At 46.2% G+C, this 22,746-nt stretch overlaps 1 protein-coding gene across 1 annotated transcript in view; it reads left to right on the forward strand.

Moving 5' to 3' along the window:
• The first annotated feature begins 2,056 nt into the window (after positions 1–2,056).
• The window catches only part of LOC126088614 (UDP-glycosyltransferase UGT5-like), a 154,265-nt gene continuing 133,575 nt past the window's right edge, over positions 2,057–22,746 (forward strand). Inside the window, exon 1 of the mRNA XM_049906842.1 lies at positions 2,057–2,159. The gene's annotated coding sequence lies outside the window, so the exon portion shown is untranslated. The remainder of the gene's footprint in view (positions 2,160–22,746) is intronic.

Genomic DNA, 22,746 nt, shown 5'->3' on the forward strand with positions numbered 1-22,746 from the left:
TGGAGCTGCAACTTCTCAGTCCAGTAGCTCCTCAGTTTGCCTCACAAGGGCTGAGTGCACGCCGCTTACCAACAGTGCTCGGCAGACCGGATGGTCACCCACCCAAGTACTAGCCCAGCCCGACAGCACTTAACTTCGGTAATCTGACGGGAACCGGAATTACCACTGCGGCAAGGCCATTAGTGTTTAGAGTGGAAGAGGTTGATTAATTTTTCGATTTAATTAATTAGTCAATTAATTTGATACCGAAGATGTTATTGTATCGGCAAGTAGATTTCTCATAGTAGTAGTAGTAGAAGTAGAAGGGTTTTGTGGGCGCACGACAGCAAGGTCTCCAGCGCCCGTTCAGTATCATAGTGAGACGGGGGTCAAGAAAGAAACTCAGAACATTTACATCAAACGGAACATAAAACACGGGAACAATCATGGAAAAATATGTGCTCACCCACACCGAAGCGTGGGATGAAGCAGGGCGTCAGCAGTAAAACATGGACAACACAGGAAGAAAAAGGTAGAGGGAGCTAAAACAATGGAGCAGATGGAAGTGGCTGGCTGACCGCAAGGAAAAAAGGGAGGAGTCAGCCACTCTGCAGTACACTAAAACCGCCAGCCTAAAAGTTTAGGCCAGAGACCAGACACATCACAAAACTTAAAAACCCTAGACACACACGTCTCATCGTTAGCTAAAACACAGGGCAGATCCCCATCAACTTGTGCTTCTGCCCTTGCATCACGGTATAAAACGCAGTCTGTTAAAATGTGCCGGACAGAGATGTGCACACCACAAGCATCACAAAACGGAGGATCCTCCCGCCGTAATAAATAGCTATGTGTCAGAGGACAGTGCCCGATCCGAAGACGTGTGAGCGCTACCTCTTCCCGCCTGAGCAGCCGGCAGGAGGAACGCCACGGCCGAGTGGTCGACTTTACCGTCCGCAGTTTATTGGCCGTCACCGCCAGCCATTCGTCCTCCCACAACTCCATGCACTTCCTGTGGAGTGCAGCGATGACTGACTGCAAGGGGATAGGACACTGGACCACATCCTGCTCTCTGCAGGCCTCCTTGGCAGCCCGATCAGCCTGTTCATTGCCCCATATGCCGACATGACCAGGCACCCAGCAGAAGGATACCTCTTTACCCCGCCGTTGGAGCAAGTACAGTCGGTCATGTATCAGCTGGACCATCTCTTCAGTCAGGTACAGGTTCTGCAGTGACTGTAAGGCACTAAGAGAATCGGAGCAGAGAAGAAATCGATCGCCCCGAACACGATGCATCTGCTCCAGTGCCGTCAGGATCGCGTGGAGCTCCGCTGCGAAAACGGTATATTCAGCAGGGAGGCGAATCCGGGTAACATGATAAGGGAACACCACAGAACAGCCAAGGAAAGTCTCCTGTTTGGAGCCATCAGTATAAACGCCCTGAAACCGTGATGCACATCTAAAATGTTAAAAAACAGAGATTGGAACGTAAAATCTGGTGTGCCAGCTTTCTTAAAATTAGTCAAATTTAAAATAAGTTTGGGTCTCCGGAGGAGCCAAGGTGGAGATCTGCTCCAACCGCGACGTGAAACACGAAGACCAGCCATAGACATCGCACCGAGGCAATCCTGTGCGCGAATCCCATAGGGCTGCGTCGCACGTTGCCGGTTATGAAACAATCGTGCCAGAGGAGGCTGAGCAACGGATTTCTCAGGGGGTGAGGGATGTGTAAGGGGAGGAGAAGGGGTAGGGGTTTCTTAGAAGGACGGATTGTCCCCAGGGAGTCACAAATCAATTAAGTTTGCCCCTAAATGTATGTAACCCGCACTAAGAAATTGTCTCAGAACGAACACCATCCCAGCAATGTCAGCTTGATTGCTACGTCAGGGCTGCGGCTGTGCAAAACTTGCTCACAGAGCCCGTACCAATGGGAGTCGCGCCATAGAAGCGTAGGTCGTTCGTGTGTGTGTGTGTGAGCGTGCACACGCTAATGGAGGAACTCAGCCACTGATTAAATGAGTGCAGCGTCGTGAAGGGAGGGCAGTGAGCCGTGCGGGGCTCCCAGTCGCCGCGCCTGCGCAGTGCTCTCTGCGACCTGTGCCGGGCGGGCAGCTGCAAGTGCTGTGCTGACTCGTGTTACTGGTGACTGCGCCTGTCGCTTTCCACGAGCCGGCTACCCCGTAAGTAAACAAGACAGTGCTAAAAACATGTTTCACTGAGTGCGTTCAAGATGCAACGCACTTGAGAGGCCTGTTCAGTTCAACCTATAACCAGATGGGATGGTGGCAGAGCGGACTGAAAACCGGTCGCTACATTAAGGGGGGCAATGCACATCGTCCTTAGGTCTAGTCAGAATAGAAAATCACAAAATTCGAATGTTACAAACACAGTTATCACAGGCTGCATAATTAACAACAAAATGTTACTAGAACCCACACTACTCTGGGCCCGGAAAAGTGCAATTTGTCGATTAACGTAAAATACAAAAGTTGTAGGTAGAGTAAAAAGTTTTGTATAGCCCCGTTACATGTGCATAATATGCCATAGGCCAGTTGATCGCCGGCCGATGTGGCCGAGCGGTACTAGGCGCTTCAGTCTGGAATCACGCGACTGCTACGGTCGCAGGTTCGAATCCTGCCTCGGACATGGATGTGTGTGACGTCCATAGGTTTAAGTAGTTCTAAGTTCTAGGGGACTGATGACCTCGGATGTTAAGTCCCATAGTGCTCAGAGCCATTTGAACCATTTGAACCAAGCCAGTTGATCAAAAGAGCGTCAAAGAGATTCCTGTATCCTAAAATAAAATGAAATAAATCATGAAATCAACAATTAAGAGACACGATAATGCTATACATTTCAGTAGGTATCGTGTAATATGCAATAAAAGATAACATACAAATGTAAAAAGCAGTTTCACAAAACAACATGCTTTGAACATTTTCGATGTATTTGTATGTTTTGAAACATAAATGCTGGAGGCACCCTCATATGGCGAGAGGTGGGAACAGGTGATACACCTAGGAACAGCGTCCAGTGTAATCGTCTTGGTGGTCCAGGTGTCGTGGTGTAGGGAGGCACAATGTTGCGTGGGGGTACTGACCTCCAGTTTTTGAACACCTTACACTCACCGGTCAGCATTATGGTGATACTGTATCTAACAACCCTACCACAACAAAGGTCAAAAATTAATTATGATTGTAGTGTTGTTCACGCTGCTAAATATTGCATTTTCAGTCAACAACAAAGTTATATTATGTGGCAGGTGTCATTAGAGCACAGTTAATAAAGTCATTTCATGAAATAATGGATACACTAGGCACTCATCTTTTCGTGTTTCTCACGCTGGTCTCATTGTGAACTCATGGCTCAATCGTCGAAAATCTAGGTAGTGATGATTCCAAGCTCGGATGAAAAGAGGACTAGGTATTATTCTGCGATATTCAAAAGTTTTAGAGACGTGTTTCATAAACCATCCTTGAATATTAAACTTTTGAAAGTTAGCACAATGGTGATGAAAAAAAATAATCAGCACTCCGAATTTAAGTTACAGTTCTTTTTTATTACTTTTGTTGCAACATAACTTCACAGTATAAAACATACTTGAAAATATCTTCCTCAAGTTCACATTTCATAAACTCACTACAATTTGCGTCTTTTCAACATGACGACCAAGACTTGACTCTCTAATAACCGCTTACGCGCCCAAAAATCAGAGTTACAAGTACGTCAAAGATCATAGTGACAAAAGAAAGAATACACATATGAATAATATCATTGCAATATAAACATATCGATGTATCAAAGCACCTCTACATTAGTGAAATCAAATCTGAATGTTGTCACAGAAATATGTTAACTATTTTAGAGAAACACAGTAGAATATTGCTGGTATCGAGAGGTTGAGGTGAGGTGCCATAATGGCTACGTAATTCAAGTACCATTACATGTACTACTGCCCCATGTACGTCTTTTCACGGGTGCATTGGAGGCTGACTCGATGTTTTTGGCTGACAAAGCCCGGCCCTGTCGAACTGTGCGCAGGTGGAGTAGTTCTGGCAACCAGAGCATATTCGTCAAATTGACTGGCCTGCGCTTCCCCTGCCTTAAATGCCATCGAGCATCTGTGGGATGCGCTGGAGAGACGTATTGTTGCACTTCCATATACGCCGACGTTCGTCCAACAGTTGTCAACTGCGCTCTTGGAGGACTGCAACACCATACCTCGAGAACTCCTCACCAAACTAGTGGCGAGCGTGGGAGCGCATTATTGCCGTCCGCGATGATCACAAGCCCTATTGAAAACCACGTCTCACCTTTTCTAATGTCCATGGGGACAATCATAAATTCCACTGACTTCACTGTGATTGCCGTCTTTGAATAAAAGTGTCACTCGTCTCACTGCGTATTTCCTTCAGTTATCTTCTAGGATTTCTTCCTGTTACATTCTGTACTGCACAGTGGCAGTTCTTTCTATGAGTCGTCTGTCTTTCATTTCAACTACACTCCTGGAAATGGAAAAAAGAACACATTGACACCGGTGTGTCAGACCCACCATACTTGCTCCGGACACTGCGAGAGGGCTGTACAAGCAATGATCACACGCACGGCACAGCGGACACACCAGGAACCGCGGTGTTGGCCGTCGAATGGCCCTAGCTGCGCAGCATTTGTGCACCGCCGCCGTCAGTGTCAGCCAGTTTGCCGTGGCATACGGAGCTCCATCGCAGTCTTTAACACTGGTAGCATGCCGCGACAGCGTGGACGTGAACCGTATGTGCAGCTGACGGACTTTGAGCGAGGGCGTATAGTGGGCATGCGGGAGGCCGGGTGGACGTACCGCCGAATTGCTCAACACGTGGGGCGTGAGGTCTCCACAGTACATCGATGTTGTCGCCAGTGGTCGGCGGAAGGTGCACGTGCCCGTCGACCTGGGACCGGACCGCAGCGACGCACGGATGCACGCCAAGACCGTAGGATCCTACGCAGGGCCGTAGGGGACCGCACCGCCACTTCCCAGCAAATTAGGGACACTGTTGCTCCTGGGGTATCGGCGAGGACCATTCGCAACCGTCTCCATGAAGCTGGGCTACGGTCCCGCACACCGTTAGGCCGTCTTCCGCTCACGCCCCAACATCGTGCAGCCCGCCTCCAGTGGTGTCGCGACAGGCGTGAATGGAGGGACGAATGGAGACGTGTCGTCTTCAGCGATGAGAGTCGCTTCTGCCTTGGTGCCAATGATGGTCGTATGCGTGTTTGGCGCCGTGCAGGTGAGCGCCACAATCAGGACTGCATACGACCGAGGCACACAGGGCCAACACCCAGCATCATGGTGTGGGGAGCGATCTCCTACACTGGCCGTACACCACTGGTGTTAGTCGAGGGGACACTGAATAGTGCACGGTACATCCAAACCGTCATCGAACCCATCGTTCTACCATTCCTAGACCGGCAAGGGAACTTGCTGTTCCAACAGGACAGTGCACGACCACATGTATCCCGTGCCACCCAACGTGCTCTAGAAGGTGTAAGTCAACTACCCTGGCCAGCAAGATCTCCGGATCTGTCCCCCATTGAGCATGTTTGGGACTGGATGAAGCGTCGTCTCACGCGGTCTGCACGTCCAGCACGAACGCTGGTCCAACTGAGGCGCCAGGTGGAAATGGCATGGCAAGCCGTTCCACAGGACTACATCCAGCATCTCTACGATCGTCTCCATGGGAGAATAGCAGCCTGAATTGCTGCGAAAGGTGGATATGCACTGTACTAGTGCCGACATTGTGCATGCTCCGTTGCCTGTGTCTATGTGCCTGTGGTTCTGTCAGTGTGATCATGTGATGTATCTGACCCCAGGAATGTGTCAATAAAGTTTCCCCTTCCTGGGACAATGAATTCACGGTGTTCTTATTTCAATTTCCAGGAGTGTATGTTACTTGGCAGTGACACATGACGCTAAACTTATTTCGTTCTCACGTTTTATGTACCATTGTCGGTGACAATTATTACTCTGATGTAACTTGATTAGGCTAAAGGATGAGAAAATAAATAATTTGCTGAATCACGAAATAAACTCTTTATAACCCCTTAGCCGCGGCCACGCCGCCGTACCTGTTGACTGTGAGTGCACAGTTCTCCCTCCAGCGCTGCTTATTGGCGTTTATTTCTGCACGTGTTTTGATATTTACGTCCGATATGAAATGGAATCTCAAATGCGAAAGTATACATCGAAGTTCAGTTTCAGTTCTGGTACTCAGCGTCCAAAATTTAAAAAAAACTGACCAATGGTTCTTCGGAGCGTTTCAGGTACCGCAAGAAGCTGTGTGGCTGGATTGAAGAGTTTTTAGCAGACAGAACACAGCACGTTGTTCTCAATGGAGAGACGTCTACAGACGTTAAAGTAACCTCTGGCGTGCCACAGGGGAGTGTTATGGGACCATTCCTTTTCACAATAAATATAAATGACTTAGTAGATAGCGTCGGAAGTTCCATGCGGCTTTTCGCGGATGATGCTGTAGTATACAGAGAAGTTGCAGCATTAGAAAATTGTAGCGAAATGCAGGAAGATCTGCAGCGGATAGGCACTTGGTGCAGGGAGTGGCAACTGACCCTTAACATAGACAAATGTAATGTATTGCGAATACATAGAAAGAAGGATCCTTTATTGTATGATTATATGATAGCGGAACAAACACTGGTAGTAGTTACTTCTGTAAAATATCTGGGAGTATGCGTACGGAACGATTTGAAGTGGAATGATCATATAAAATTAATTGTTGGTGAGGCGGGTACCAGGTTGAGATTCATTGGGAGAGTCCTTAGAAAATGTAGTCCATCAAAAGGAGGTGGCTTACAAAACACTCGTCCGACCTACACTTGAGTATTTCTCATCAGTGTGGGATCCGTACCAGGTCGGGTTGACGGAGCAGATAGAGAAGATCCAAAGAAGAGCGGCGCGTTTCGTCACAGGGTTATTTGGTAAGCGTGATAGCGTTACGGAGATGTTTAGCAAACTCAAGTGACAGACTCTGCAAGAGAGGCGCTCTGCATCGCGGTGTCGCTTGCTGTCCAGGTTTCGAGAGGGTGCGTTTCTGGATGAGGTATCGAATATATTGCTTCCCCCGACTTATACCTCCCGAGGTGATCACGAATGTAAAATTAGAGAGATTCGAGCGCGCACGGAGGCTTTCCCGCGAACCATACGTGACTGGAACAGGATAGGGAGGTAATGACAGTGGCACGTAAAGTGCCCTCCACCACACACTGTTGGGTGGCTTTCGGAGTATAAAGTTAGATGTAAAAGACGTTTTTGGAATGGCACAGGATTTCCTGAGTGAGGTATACACCACGAAATTAAGGAACGACGAAATCTGCCAAAGGATTATGAAAATGACGAATGGGGATGCCGAGTACAAGCACAGGCGAGATGAGTCACGTTACCATTAGTTGCGCTGATTTACGTCTCAGAACTAGACCTGGTGTACACTAAACAGGCCCTTTCTGAATTTAGAACCGTGTACATAGTAAATGCCGACCGGTGGGGCGGTGACACAAACTACAAACTGGATAATGGTGTGAGAATTGTTGAAAATGATTTACAGTCTCACATACCGTCCTTTATCAATATGTGTGGTTTCAAAGGTTTCGTAACTGTGTCGCAAACCAATGTCCTCCCTGTGAGCGCTGACGTGGAATTGTCCGACGTTCAAGCAAACTTCGCAGTAACCCTTCAATCTAATGTTCCTGAACGCACAAGGGGACCCTCCATAATGTAAATCACGGATTTTGATGCGCTTCAAATATGTTGTAGAGGCGCTTACCCTGACTGTCTGGCTATCCGGTTTTTTAGCGACGGGCCTTGGTTTTTGAGAAAATCGATTTTGAATTTCATTACATGTTTGTATACCCGTAACATTACCCTTATGCCGAGCAACTGAGCGTAGCGTAACGGCAAAGGTTCACGGCTACCTTGCTGGAAGTGCCGTGTTCGAATCCTGCTAGTCTACTTTCTTCTTTTTTTAAAAAAAATCGACCGAATTTTTCAATTTTATTTCAAAGAATATCTAACGGCAAAGGTTCACGGCTACCGTGCTTGAAGTGCCGTGTTCGAATCCTGCTAGTCTACTTTTTTCCTTTTTTTTTAAAAATCGACCGAATTTTTCAATTTTAATTCAAAGAATATCAACAAACAGTATAAGGTGTGCGAAATTATAAAGATATATTCAGTTATTTTTTTTTCTGTCATACAATATTACGAAATCTAATAAGACTAAAAACTTACTTTATCCATTGCAACTGGTCGGCTGTTTTTAGTCTTATTACGTGGAACCGTTGCTGTTGCGCAGCTATGTTTAAAATACTATTACGAAATCTTATTTTTCGTCGTCCACATTGCCTGATGTGCCAGAACAACATTGTGGGTGATACTTATCATAGAAACAACCGAAGCACACTTTTTCGCAGCTCTACGCGCATTTTATGAAAGCAACCGTCTTGCAGGCGCACGGTTTCTTCATGAGCGGTACCGGGAAACACAATTCTTTTGCACTCAAAAATATTTCTCTTTCATCCGCTAATTTCGATGCGAACGATGCGTATCTAATCACGCATTCAAAATTAGGTGCGCTGAATTGATGCAGGGTTCGCGAATGTAATTTTATCGAATCTTCCCTAGAAGTGATCTCTCTATTGTCTTTCATCAAGTCGGAAGCATTCTGAATAATTTTCATGACGATTTCCACCTGTCGGTAAAAATAAACATCGCAGGCTGGCAATAAGGAGAGCACTTTGGTGGGACCACTATTAGGGTGCACATGCTCGCTTTCCATCCATCAGTAAATAGATGATCGTGTAAAGTTTAATCGGTTTGTCCTCCCCACGAATTGATAATGTAGAATCCGTCCCACGTACGGAAGAATTACAGAACGCAAAAATTCTTCTACACTAGTTTCGTGAACTTCCCGGATTTCGTGCAGGACACTGAAACGTCCCCTTTAGAACAATTTGTACACGACTGTGCTTAACCTGACACACAATATTATTTAGCGCAACGCAATCTGACTATCAAAGATCCCTGCAAAAGAATGGCCCTGAGTAACATTAAACTATACCTTTCACAAATCACTTACCTCACAAAAATCTTCATTACTCGAACTACTGCAATACAGCGAGCGCCACTACTGCCAGCTAAATAAAAGATTCAAACTACGGAAGGCACTAACTACTGATAGGGATAGTTATCAAATGAAAGATATTAATAGAGAACAAACAATGTATTTACCTTAATACTCATAATATATATAGCAGTTCAATTTCAAAACTTCCGCCATCTCTCTCCCCACATCCACCACTGCTGGCGGCTCACCTCCAACTGCGCAACGCTACGCGCTGTTCACATCCAGCTGCCGCTGCCCAACACTACAATGGCAGACAACAATGCAAACCAGCCACAGACTGCACACAGCACAGCCAGTGATTTTCGTACAGAGCGCTACGTAACGTTGCCAATAAGAAAACATAAACAGCCTAAGAAAACATAAACAGCCTACTTACAACACGACTACATTTCTGTATTTCCCAGTTAATTCGTCTACTCCTTTTTGAACATTGGGACTAAATTTTCTGGACGGTTCTTGCATACATAAAAAGAAACATACGGGAACAGTTTTCTAACACTGCACCTCTAGCGCGGTAGACGTGAACCTTCACACTGCGCTACGCTGACTTGCTCGGAATGTACAGGGTTATTACAAATGATTGAAGCGGTTTCACAGCTCTACAATAACTTTATTATTTGAGATATTTTCACAATGCTTTGTAAACACATACAAAAACTCAAAAAGTTTTTTTAGGCATTCACAAATGTTCGATATGTGCCCCTTTAGTGATTCGGCAGACATCAAGCCGATAATCAAGTTCCTCCCACACTCGGCGCAGCATGTCCCCATCAATGAGTTCGAAAGCATCGTTGATGCGAGCTCGCAGTTCTGGCACGTTTCTTGGTAGAGGACGTTTAAACACTGAATCTTTCACATAATCCCACAGAAAGAAATGGCACGGGGTTAAGTCGGGAGAGCGTGGAGGCCATGACATGAATTGCTGATCATGATCTCCACCACGACCGATCCATCGGTTTTCCAATCTCCTGTTTAAGAAATGCCGAACATCATGATGGAAGTGCGGTGGAGCACCATCCTGTTGAAAGATGAAGTCGGCGCTGTCGGTCTCCAGTTGTGGCATGAGCCAATTTTCCGCGGGCTACGCGTGAAACTTGCCCGCACGCGTTCAACCGTGTCTTCGCTCACTGCAGGCCGACCCGTTGATTTCCCCTTACAGACGCATCCAGAAGCTTTAAACTGCGCATACCATCGCCGAATGGAGTTAGCAGTTGGTGGATCTTTGTTGAACTTCGTCCTGAAGTGTCGTTGCACTGTTATGACTGACTGATGTGAGTGCATTTCAAGCACGACATACGCTTTCTCGGCTCCTGTCGCCATTTTGTCTCACTGTGCTCTCGAGCGCTCTGGCGGCAGAAACCTGAAGTGCGGATTCAGCCGTACAAAACTTTATGAGTTTTTTTACGTATCTGTAGAGTGTCGTGACCATATGTCAATCAATGGAGCTACAGTGAATTTATGAAATCGCTTCAATCATTTGTAATAGCCCTGTATGTAATGTTACGAGTATACAAAGCGCACAATGAACTTCAAAATCGATTTACTCAAAAGCCAGACACTCAGGGTAAATGTCTCTACAACGTATTCGAAGAGCATCAAAATCCATGATTTACAGTATGGGGGGTCCCCTTGTTAGTCAGTTCGCCTTCATGCAATTCATAGATGATTCAGTTTTGAAAGAACCTGTTGCACGGGAAGAAGGCCGCCTTGTGAACCGTCGCACAACACTACTGTCACATCCAGCGCTCCTGCAACCGACTCTTTGAATAAATGTAACAGCACAAACGACAACGACCGACAAATGACACCACAGCTTACAGACAATGGCACAGATCACACTGTAACGTGTCACGAACATTCGGATGCCACAGAACAAGCAGTTCCTACTTCAAAAAAATCTGAAGCATCCATATCTGAGTCCCAGAAAGATTTCCAAGGCCGATCCTCACCTGACAAAAAGAAACTTTGCATTGCTCGCGGAGCAGCCACTCAGGCACACAACAATTGAGGCCGTTAGCCCAACAAGTGGCCGAAAAACTGAAAAACAGCCAAACTTGAGCACAGGCAACATCCGCAACTGCCACCTTAGAACTCGACGACAATCGAAACTTAGCACCGGGTGATCCTTGGAAGCCGGCCGATGTGGCCAAGCGGTTCTAGGCGCTTCAGTCCGGAACCGCGCTACTCTTACGGTCGCAGGTTCGAATCCCGCCTCGGGCATGGGTGTGTGTGATGTCCATAGGTTAGTCAGGTTTAAGTAGTTCTAAGTCTAGGGGACTGATGACCTCAGATGTTGAGTCCCATAGTGCTCAGAGCCATTTTTTTGATCCTTGGAGGACGGGCGGTGAAACAGACAGAAATGGGTGCCAACCGTATTTTTATGTGGAATTGTGCGTGTGAATGTGTATGTGTGGACAGAGCAGCATTTAGTGGCTCGGGTATATCTCCTTCTCAATGACCGATACTTTCACGTACAACTTAACAACGATTAACATTAACTAAATTCTGACTGATGTAATATTCAGATCGCTTACAGACTTCGTATACATCACGTTTGTAGACGTTGCGCTATTACAGGAAGTCTGCGTAGAACTGAACGTAACAGGATTAGTAACCATAACGAACATCAGCAAAGAGGATCACATAGGAACCGCAATCCTACTACGAGATGGTATCCATCACTCGAACATAATACGGCTGACAAATGGACGGGGCATATCCTGTCGAATCAATGGCATTCAAGTTGTCAGCTTATACGCAGCATCCTGCAGTAACCCCCGAGAGGAACGTTCTTATTTTTATTAAAATGACGTGCCTTCTTTGATTAATGAGTATGCCGTGAATTGTATCGAAAGCGGAGCTTTTAACTGTATTATCTCAGCAAAAGACCGAACACGGAACTTTAATAAATGTACAGAACCCGACTACTTCGTCTCTGGATTGAAACTACTTGACACCTGGGAAAAAAATATACGGGAACCGCGTCGCATTCACACACATAGCCTGCAATTGGGCCAGCCGAACAGACCGCATGTGCGTCTCTGCCGCTGAAGTGAACAGCGATACTGCTCCAGTTGGCTTTTCTCACTACAGTGCCCATCAATGCTATATGAACCTCCAACGGCCAGAAGTGTTTCACGGGAGAGGCTACTGGAGACGAACATCAGCCTGTTGCAAGACAAACAACTGGGTGCAGACCTCCAACGGTCGTGGGACTAAGTAAAGCGCTCCAAAACCCAATACAGATCGACTATTAAATGGTGGCTACATAGAGCCGAAAATTCGGAGTAGGTATTAAAATCCATGGAGAAGAAATAAAAACCTTGAGATTTGCCGATGACATTGTAATTCTGTCAGAGACAGCAAAGGACCTGGAAGAGCAGTTGAACGGAATGGACAGTGTCTTGAAAGGAGGATATAAGATGAACATCAACAAAAGCAAAACGAGGATTATGGAATGTAGTCGAATTAAGTCCGGTGATACTGAGGGAATTAGATTAGGAAATGAGACACTTAAAGTAGTAAAGGAGTTTTGCTATTTGGGGAGCAAAATAACTGATGATGGTCGAAGTAGAGAGGATATAAAATGTAGACTGGCAATGGCAAGGAAAGCGTTTCTGAAGAAGAGAAATTTGTTAACATCGAGTATAGATTTAAGTGTCAGGAAGTCATTTCTGAAAGTATTTGTATGGAGTGTAGCCATGTTTGGAAGAGAAACATGGACAGTAAACAGTTTGGACAAGAAGAGAATAGGAGCTTTCGAAATGTGGTGCTACAGAAGAATGCTGAAGATTAGATGGGTAGACCACATAACTAATGAGGAAGTATTGAATATGATTGGGGAGAAGAGTAGTTTGTGGCACAACTTGACCAGAAGAAGGGATCGGTTGGTAGGACATGTTCTGAGGCATCAAGGGATCACCAATTTAATATTGGAGGGCAGCGTGGAGGGTAAAAATCGTAGGGGGAGACCAAGAGATGAATACACTAAGCAGATTCAGAAGGATGTAGGTTGCAGTAGGTACTGGGAGATGAAGAAGCTTGCACAGGATAGAGTAGCATGGAGAGCTGCATCAAACCAGTCTCAGGACTGAAGACCACAACAACAACATAGAGCCGAACCGAAACTTAGAAAAACAGTACGTTATTCGTCTATTAGGACAGACAAATAATAAAATTTTATTTCTTAAGTCTCCGTGAACTGTACCACGTCACAGACATCACAGCTGATGTGGCTTACCGCTGTGTAAAGAAGTATTAGGCGAAAATTACAAACCTGTTTCGCAAACAAACGGAAGGCACGATAACGCGATCTCAACCAAAAGATATCGCGTCAGAGGAAAAAGCCTCACTGTATCACACTTTACGAACAGTGCGGCGGCAGAAAGTGACAGTAATTGAAGAGGTTGTTGTTGGAACAGGGACTGTCGTTACAACGCGGTATCTTGTCACAAGTGTGTAACTACGACGCAGAACTTCATGACAGGTAGCAGATCAGAGACGCACTTTGAACCGAAGTACTACGAGGGCAGTTCAATAAGTAACGCAACACATTTTTTTTCTCGGCCAATTTTGGTTGAAAAAACCGGAAATTTCTTGTGGAATATTTTCAAACATTCCCGCTTCGTCTCGTATAGTTTCATTGACTTCCGACAGGTGGCAGCGCTGTACGGAGCTGTTAAAATGGCGTCTGTAACGGATGTGCGTTGTAAACAACGAGCAGTGATCGAGTTTCTTTTGGCGGAAAACCAGGGCATCTCAGATCTTCATAGGCGCTTGCAGAATGTCTACGGTGATCTGGCAGTGGACAAAAGCACGATGAGTCGTTGGGCAAAGCGTGTGTAATCATCGCCGCAAGGTCAAGCAAGACTGTCTGATCTCCCGCGTGCGGGCCGGCCGTGCACAGCTGTGACTCCTGCAATGGCGGAGCGTGCGAACACACTCGTTCGAGATGATCGACGGATCACCATCAAACAACTCAGTGCTCAACGTGACATCTCTGTTGGTAGTGCTGTCACAATTGTTCACCAGTTGGGATATTCAAAGGTTTGTTCCCGCTGGGTCCCTCGTTGTCTGACCGAACACCATAAAGAGCAAAGGAGAACCATCTGTGCGGAATTGCTTGCTCGTCATGTGGCTGAGGGTGACAATTTCTTGTCAAAGATTGTTACAGGCGATGAAACATGGGTTCATCATTTCGAACCCGAAACAAAACGGCAATCAATGGAGTGGCGCCACACCCACTCCCCTACCAAGAAAAAGTTTAAAGCCATACCCTCGGCCGGTAAAGTCATGGTTACAGTCTTCTGGGACGCTGAAGGGATTATTCTGTTCGATGTCCTTCCCCATGGTCAAACGATCAACTCTGAAGTGTATTGTGCTACTCTTCAGAAATTGAAGAAACGACTTCAGCGTGTTCGTAGGCACAAAAATCTGAACGAACTTATCCTTCTTCATGACAACGCAACACCTCACACAAGTCTTCGCACCCGAGAGGAGCTCACAAAACTTCAGTGGACTGTTCTTCCTCATGCACCCTACAGCCCCGATCTCGCACCGTCGGATTTCCATATGTTTGGCCCAATGAAGGACGCAATCCGTGGGAGGCACTACGCGGATGATGAAGAAGTTATTGATGCAGTACGACGTTGGCACCGACATCGACCAGTGGAATGGTACCGTGCAGGCATACAGGCCCTCATTTCAAGGTGGCGTAAGGCCGTAGCATTGAATCGAGATTACGTTGAAAAATAGTGTTGTGTAGCTAAAAGATTGGGGAATAACCTGGTGTATTTCAATGCTGAATAAAACAACCCCTGTTTCAGAAAAAAAATTTTGCATTACTTATTGAACTGCCCTCGTATATGAAATAGTTTCCATATTGTCTCGTGACGAAAATGATACGCTTGAGGCCCTGTTCAGTGAAGACGATGTAAAACAGGCCGTGTTCAGCGCCACGAAGTGAAAATCTCCTGGACCCGAAGGTCTCCATGCTGAATTTTATCAATACTACCGGAATATCGTGGCCCCAGCATTAACTCAACTTACTAATGAAATGTGGCAGCCCGAATCTGTAGCAGAGGAACTCAAAGGTGGCTTCGTTGTGCCTGTACCCAAAAAAACGAAACTGCAAAAGGATACATGAAATGCGCCCTATCACCTTACTTAACACAGACTTTAAAATCATAACACGGACTGTGAAACAGCGAATGCAACCGGTATCACATAAAAATACTAGGAAAACACTAATATTTTGCGGTACCTGGACGCATTGTAATATCAGCTGCCTGCGATCTAAGGGGTGTCATCTGTACACTGGCGGACAATAAAGACCCCGGCGCGCTACTATTTTTAAACTTACATCGCACAAACCATGAAAATCTGATTAAGGTACCAATGAAGACTGGTTTCGACCAACAATTCGTCAAACTACTGCAGCACTTCATCTGCAATGCCACATCATGTTCTTGATTAATGGCCACCTGTCCGACAAAATAGTAATTAGATCAATGAATGCCGTTGTACGCCATTGCGGTAGAACCCTTATTTGAACGCATAACCCTGCAATCTCTGCGAATCAACATCGGAACAGAGAAAGTGGTTTGCGTTACTTGTGCCGACCACGTCTTCTTAGCAGTACGCTCCATAGCAAATCTGACGGAAGTGGAGAACCTCGTCAACGACTTCATCACGTCCGTGGGTGCGAAATTAAACAAGAGAAAGAGGACATTGCTCCATGTAGGAGGAGACATTGGTGATGCTACCCATCTCGACTGGTGTGCAAGGAGGTCGCAACACAAATCTCTCGGAGTCTACTGGAGTGCAGTACCGGACGTGATGGCAACAAAAACACGGGACAGACATGCTGCACAAGATCAGAGCCAGAACATGAATTTATTCTGACAGGCAATTACAGGGTGTTTCAAAAATGACCGGTATATTTGAAACGGCAATACAAACTAAACGAGCATCGATAGAAATACACCGTTTGTTGCAATATGCTTGGTACAACAGTACATTTTCAGGCAGACAAACTTTCGAAATTACAGTAGTTACAGTTGTCAACAACAGATGGCGCTGCGGTCTGGGAAACTCTATAGTACGATATTTTCCACATATCCATCATGCGTAGCAATAATATGGCGTAGTTTCTGAATGAAATTACCCGAAACCTTTGACAACGTGTCTGGCGGAATGGCTTCACATGCAGATGAGGTGTACTGCTTCAGCTGTTCAATTGTTTCTGGATTCTGGCGGTACACCTGGTCTTTCAAGTGTCCCCACAGAAAGAAGTCACAGGGGTTCATGTCTGGCGAATAGGGAGGCCAATCCACGCCGCCTCCTGTATGTTTCGGATAACCCAAAGCAATCACACGATCATCGAAATATTCATTCAGGAAATTAAAGACGTCGGCCGTGTGATGTGGCCGGGCACCATCTTGCATAAACCACGAGGTGTTAGCAGTGTCGTCTAAGGCAGTTTGTACCGCCACAAATTCACGAAGAATGTCCAGATAGCGAGATGCAGTAATCTATTCGGATCTGAAAAATGGGCCAATGATTCCTTTGGAAGAAATGGCGGCCCAGACCAGTACTTTTTGAGGATGCAGGGACGATGGGACTGCAACATGGGGCTTTTCGGTTCCCCATATGCGCCAGTTCTGTTTATTGACGAAGCCGTCCAGGTAAAAATAAGCTTCGTCAGTAAACCAAATGCTGCACACATGCATATCGCCGTCATCAATCCTGTGCACTATATCGTTAGCGAATGTCTCTCGTGCAGCAATGGTAGCGGCGCTGAGGGGTTGCCGCGTTTGAATTTTGTATGGATGGAGGTATAAACTCTGGTGCATGAGACGATACGTGGACGTTGGCGTCATTTGGACCGCAGCTGCAACACGGCGAACGGAAACCCGAGGCCGCTGTTGGATCACCTGCTGCACTAGCTGCACAAGACGAAGTTTTCAACGGAGGTTTAATGTAACCAAAGGACCGAAAAGCGATACAATAAAGGATCTGTTTGAAAAATTTCAACGGACTGGGAACGAGGCAGATGAACGTGCTGGAAAGGTAGGGCGACCGCGTACGGCAACCACAGAGGGCAACGCGCAGACATGAACCCCTGTGACTTCTTTCTGTGGGGACACTTGAAAGACCAGGTGTACCGCCAGAATCCAGAAACAATTGAACAGCTGAAGCAGTACATCTCATCTGCATGTGAAGCCATTCCGCCAGACACGTTGTCAAAGGTTTCGGGTAAATTCATTCAGAGACTACGCCATATTATTGCTACGCATGGTGGATATGTGGAAAATATCGTACTATAGAGATTCCCAGACCACAGCGCCATCTGTTGTTGAAAATTGTAACTATTGTAATTTCGAAAGTTTGTCTGCCTGAAAATGTACTGTTGTCTCAAGCATATTGCAACAAACGGTGTATTTCTATCGCTGCTCGTTTAGTTTTTATTGCCGTTTCAAATATACCGGTCATTTTTGAAACACCCTGTAGAAGGACAGTGAAACTACGACTGGGCGCTAAATGTTGGACGACCACGACTCTTCACAGATCGTGGGTTTCTGAGCCTTGTTTGTTCAGTAAAGTAGTATAGGTGATGATCCGTGGCATCTCTACCGAAACAGCGTACTGCTGGTGCACGCAAAAGTGTTTTGGAGCACACCTCCCATCATACATTGTTGAACATGGAACTCCGCAGCAGACCACCCGTATGTGTTCACATGTTGACCCAACGACATCGTCAGTTGCGAATGCAGAAGGCACAGGACCAAAGGGATTCGACCGTCGATCAATGGAAAATTGTAGGTTCTTTGGCTGAATCACATTTTTCCTACAATTGGTCATTGGTCTTCTCCACGATTAAATACGGCTCGAAATGTGCAGCACGCCACGGACGCAGGATGGTGGGACCTGTCGTAGAAATCGAAAACACGCTGACACCTGCGAAGTACCTGTAGAACTTGATAGTTGATGTCTTCCCCGACGACCACGTCCTCTTTCAGTAGTATAATTCTCTGTGTCTTGGAGGCAGCACCCCGCTACAGTGATTTGAGGTGCGTTATAGTGAAGTCACGTTGATGTCTCGTCGATCCGTTTCGCCTGATGTAAATCGTATGCAAGACGTCTGGGTCGCTGTCGGAAGCCATCACCACGTACCCAAATCAGGGGCCCGTCATTTACGCTAATTACATGACCTCTAAGTAAATACCTGATGACACATACCTCCCTAAACTACCCGCGAACTCTCCGATCGCTGATACGCGAAATCAGTGATGTATTTCGTTCCAAAGCTGGACAAATGATCTACACTCCTGGAAATGGAATAAAGAACACATTGACACCGGTGTGTCAGACCCACCATACTTGCTCCGGACACTGCGAGAGGGCTGTACAAGCAATGATCACACGCACGGCACAGCGGACACACCAGGAACCGCGGTGTTGGCCGTCGAATGGCGCTAGCTGCGCAGCATTTGTGCACCGCCGCCGTCAGTGTCAGCCAGTTTGCCGTGGCATACGGAGCTCCATCGCAGTCTTTAACACTGGTAGCATGCCGCGACAGCGTGGTCGTGAACCGTATGTGCAGTTGACGGACTTTGAGCGAGGGCGTATAGTGGGCATGCGGGAGGCCGGGTGAACGTCCCGCCGAATTGCTCAACACGTGGGGCGTGAGGTCTCCACAGTACATCGATGTTGTCGCCAGTGGTCGGCGGAAGGTGCACGTGCCCGTCGACCTGGGACCGGACCGAAGCGACGCACGGATGCACGCCAAGACCGTAGGATCCTACGCAGTGCCGTAGGGGACCGCACCGCCACTTCCCAGCAAATTAGGGACACTGTTGCTCCTGGGGTATCGGCGAGGACCATTCGCAACCGTCTCCATGAAGCTGGGCTACGGTCCCGCACACCGTCAGGCCGTCTTCCGCTCACGCCCCAACATCGTGCAGCCCGCCTCCAGTGGTGTCGCGACAGGCGTGAATGGAGGGACGAATGGAGACGTGTCGTCTTCAGCGATGAGAGTCGCTTCTGCCTTGGTGCCAATGATGGTCGTATGCGTGTTTGGCGCCGTGCAGGTGAGCGCCACAATCAGGACTGCATACGACCGAGGCACACAGGGCCAACACCCGGCATCATGGTGTGGGGAGCGATCTCCTACACTGGCCGTACACCACTGGTGATCGTCGAGGGGACACTGAATAGTGCACGGTACATCCAAACCGTCATTGAACCCATCGTTCTACCATTCCTAGACCGGCAAGGGAACTTGCTGTTCCAACAGGACAATGCATGTCCGCATGTATCCCGTGCCACCCAACGTGCTCTAGAAGGTGTAAGTCAACTACCCTGGCCAGCAAGATCTCCGGATCATTGAGCATGTTTGGGACTGGATGAAGCGTCGTCTCACGCGGTCTGCACGTCCAGCACGAACGCTGGTCCAACTCAGGCGCCAGGTGGAAACCGCATGGCAAGCCGTTCCACAGGACTACATCCAGCATCTCTACGATCGTCTCCATGGGAGAATAGCAGCCTGCATTGCTGCGAAAGGTGGATATACACTGTACTAGTGCCGACATTGTGCATGCTCTGTTGCCTGTGTCTATGTGCCTGTGGTTCTGTCAGTGTGGTCATGTGATGTATCTGACCCCAGGAATGTGTCAATAAAGTTTCCCCTTCCTGGGACAATGAATTCACGGTGTTCTTATTTCAATTTCCAGGAGTGTATTTCTCAGGTGGTCATAACACTTTGGCTCATCAGTGTATCTTGAGATGATCAGAGATATAGGTTAACACGAACTAATCAGGTGTTTGGCAGCGGAATTTGGATTGTTTGCTGGCCAGCCGGAAAATACATTATCCCGCTGAATTCTTGTTCGATCGGATCTATCTCGAGCATAATTCCATCCTGTGAGGTGTGGTTGCTGAGTTTGGGCTTTACCATGCAACATTATACGTGCTGGGTGAAATCGGAACGTAGTTCTTTTATTAAGCCAGCTTTTGACGGGTGTCCTTGCACATGCACGTAAAAGGATTCGTTTCTCGATATCATGGTTAACTGAAGTAAATTTTTGTGCAGCGTACCAATTCAAACTGAAATAGAACTTAGCTCTCCATTGTGTTAAGTACAGAGTTGTGTGGGAACGTGGATAATGGTATAAAGTGGTTCTTCATTCATCCGTGAGCATTCGTAGCTTACAGTATCTATCTCATTGAGTAATACGGAGCAAACAGATTTGGTGAGTTAATTTATGGATAAACGTGGTAAACGATGCTCTTTTGTGTACTATCTGAGACTGGATGTAGTTTCCTGTCGAGAGTTGCTGATTATGTATCTCAAATAGCAAACACTAGACTGATTTAACAACAGTGTAGACATTCGTCTGTTTACTGCGTTGAAACTCCATTTGTTCTTGGAACAAACAAGTGGTTAATCATGTTCACGACCATCTTTGGTCATATCCTGACTCCTTTTCCTGTTCACATGTCAGCTCTGTTTAAACAAGCGATACACTCCCCTCTTTGTGCCACACATCACTGTCTTGATTTACGCAGTCTTTCACCCTTTCAGTAATTATATGTGTTTTAGTTTGTAGATGAACGCAGTTCCGCCAACAGCTCTGTTTTTCAGATCATATCTCCAAATAAGTTTGTCGAAAGTCACTAGTAGTTACAGGTTAATATTTTTCTGGCGAATAATTTTGATTTAAATGCTAGTTGAGATATACATATTCACTGTACGAGTGTTTGGCTCTAAGATGAACCTCTTTGCATTAAGAATCTATTACCTTTGCAAATCTTCCTTGTTAGTATTAACTAACAGGCCTAGCACACGGCGTTGACGAAGCACGTATTTGTTCCAGTCTCCGGTCAGTCTACTTCGTCCTTCCCCCTTTGTCAATATCCTCCCTCCTCCCTCTTTGTCCATCTCTTCCCTTTGGCAATCTCCTCTACCCCCTCTCTCTGTCCGTATTCCCACTGTCTCTGTCCTTGTCTTCCTCCTCTTCTCTCCATTCATCTCATCCTTTTCCCTTTCTCTGTCCATTTTTTCCTCGTCTGTTCACCTCCACCTCCTCTTATCTGTGTCCATCTCCGCCTGCTCTGTTTCTCTCCTCCTCCACATCTTCTCTTTCCGTCTCCAAGTTACCATCCCCACCATAACTGCAGGATGGTGATTCTTATCGCCACAGTAAAACATTGAGTAATAAGTGTACCAAGTTTGGTTGAGATCGATCCAAAGGTTTAGGAGGAACATTTTTCCTATGGGTCTGACAGAGCACGCAGATATCACATATATTTCACAAATATTTAGCGCATCTCACACATATCTGTACACACATTTCACCTGAATCTTCAGCGAATTTTGCCCTGCAGTTTAATTTTCAAGCAGTTCTATCTTTATGACGTCATACTTCCTGAGCTATGTGTCGTACAACGATATTATTTTGTACGTAAATTCAGCGGCATACGTGGATCCTGTCTGCGAAATACGAAACTAGTAAAATTCGTAGTAAAGAAGTAATAAATTAAAATGTCAATCCTGTTGCAACAGGTCGACTGAGAACATCGAAAATGTAGGTTGTCAGTAAGAAAAGGTTCTTAGAGGTTTGTAATGATGTATAAAGTTCGTTGCAAATCACTAACTGCTCTCATTCTGAAATACTCGTATAAAGTCTGGATATTCACAGGTCGTGGGCTACACTTATTTTCCGCCTCCACCACTAACCGCTTCCATAGATAAGTTGTTCTTACCTCAGCGGTTCTTTTCAGACAATAAGTCATATGTGTTCGAAGTTTGGTTCATGTCGGTGCATTGGTTACGAAGGTAAGTTGGTTGAGACATGAAATCTCGTAGGAAACAATCGACCATGGTTGTATTACTACCGATAATGTAGTACTGTATTGGAGCCAAATAGGTCGCTTCGACGTTCACTGAATCCCGTTTCCGCTTCCTCTCCCCGGTCCTCTTCGCGTCATCTCCTCCCTCCTCCCCCCCACCTGAGTCTGATACCACCCTATTTCTTACCTGCACGCCACGACATCACAATACCTTCACCTCTCACAATAAATTTGTAGTTAAATCATTCCATTTCATTCGATTTCACTTCGTTATTGTACTCCAAGCGTGTAGTCCACGTAAATATATTTTAAGTATTGTTACTAAGAATATGCGGCCTGTTCGGATAGCGCTTCTGTGGATTTCAAGTCTCCTTTTTCTTTTTTTTCCCCTTGTGTATTTTTGTGAACCAGTTACCTTGTAATGATCCTAGATATCAGTTACTTATGAATCACAGTTGTCTTTACAATATTTGCCACCGCTTATTTTTCTGTATACTATAGGTTTACATGCTCCGTGCAGCCTTACTCTATGGAGTCTAACATTTCTTCACGATTGTCATGTATGATTATGTACAGCCTACCAGTCACGAGATTTTCAGTTGGTATTTGTACATTTCATGCTTATAGTTACAATATAGTTCGTAACCTTTGAAAGAAAAATAGTTTGACATTTTTGCATACAAAAACTCAGATATTACCTCATGGCGCCATCTTGTATTTCCTGCACTCTAGTAGCCAACCTTGT

This window comes from Schistocerca cancellata, chromosome 6, assembly GCF_023864275.1.
Source record: "Schistocerca cancellata isolate TAMUIC-IGC-003103 chromosome 6, iqSchCanc2.1, whole genome shotgun sequence".
NCBI classification, from domain to species: domain Eukaryota; kingdom Metazoa; phylum Arthropoda; class Insecta; order Orthoptera; family Acrididae; genus Schistocerca; species Schistocerca cancellata.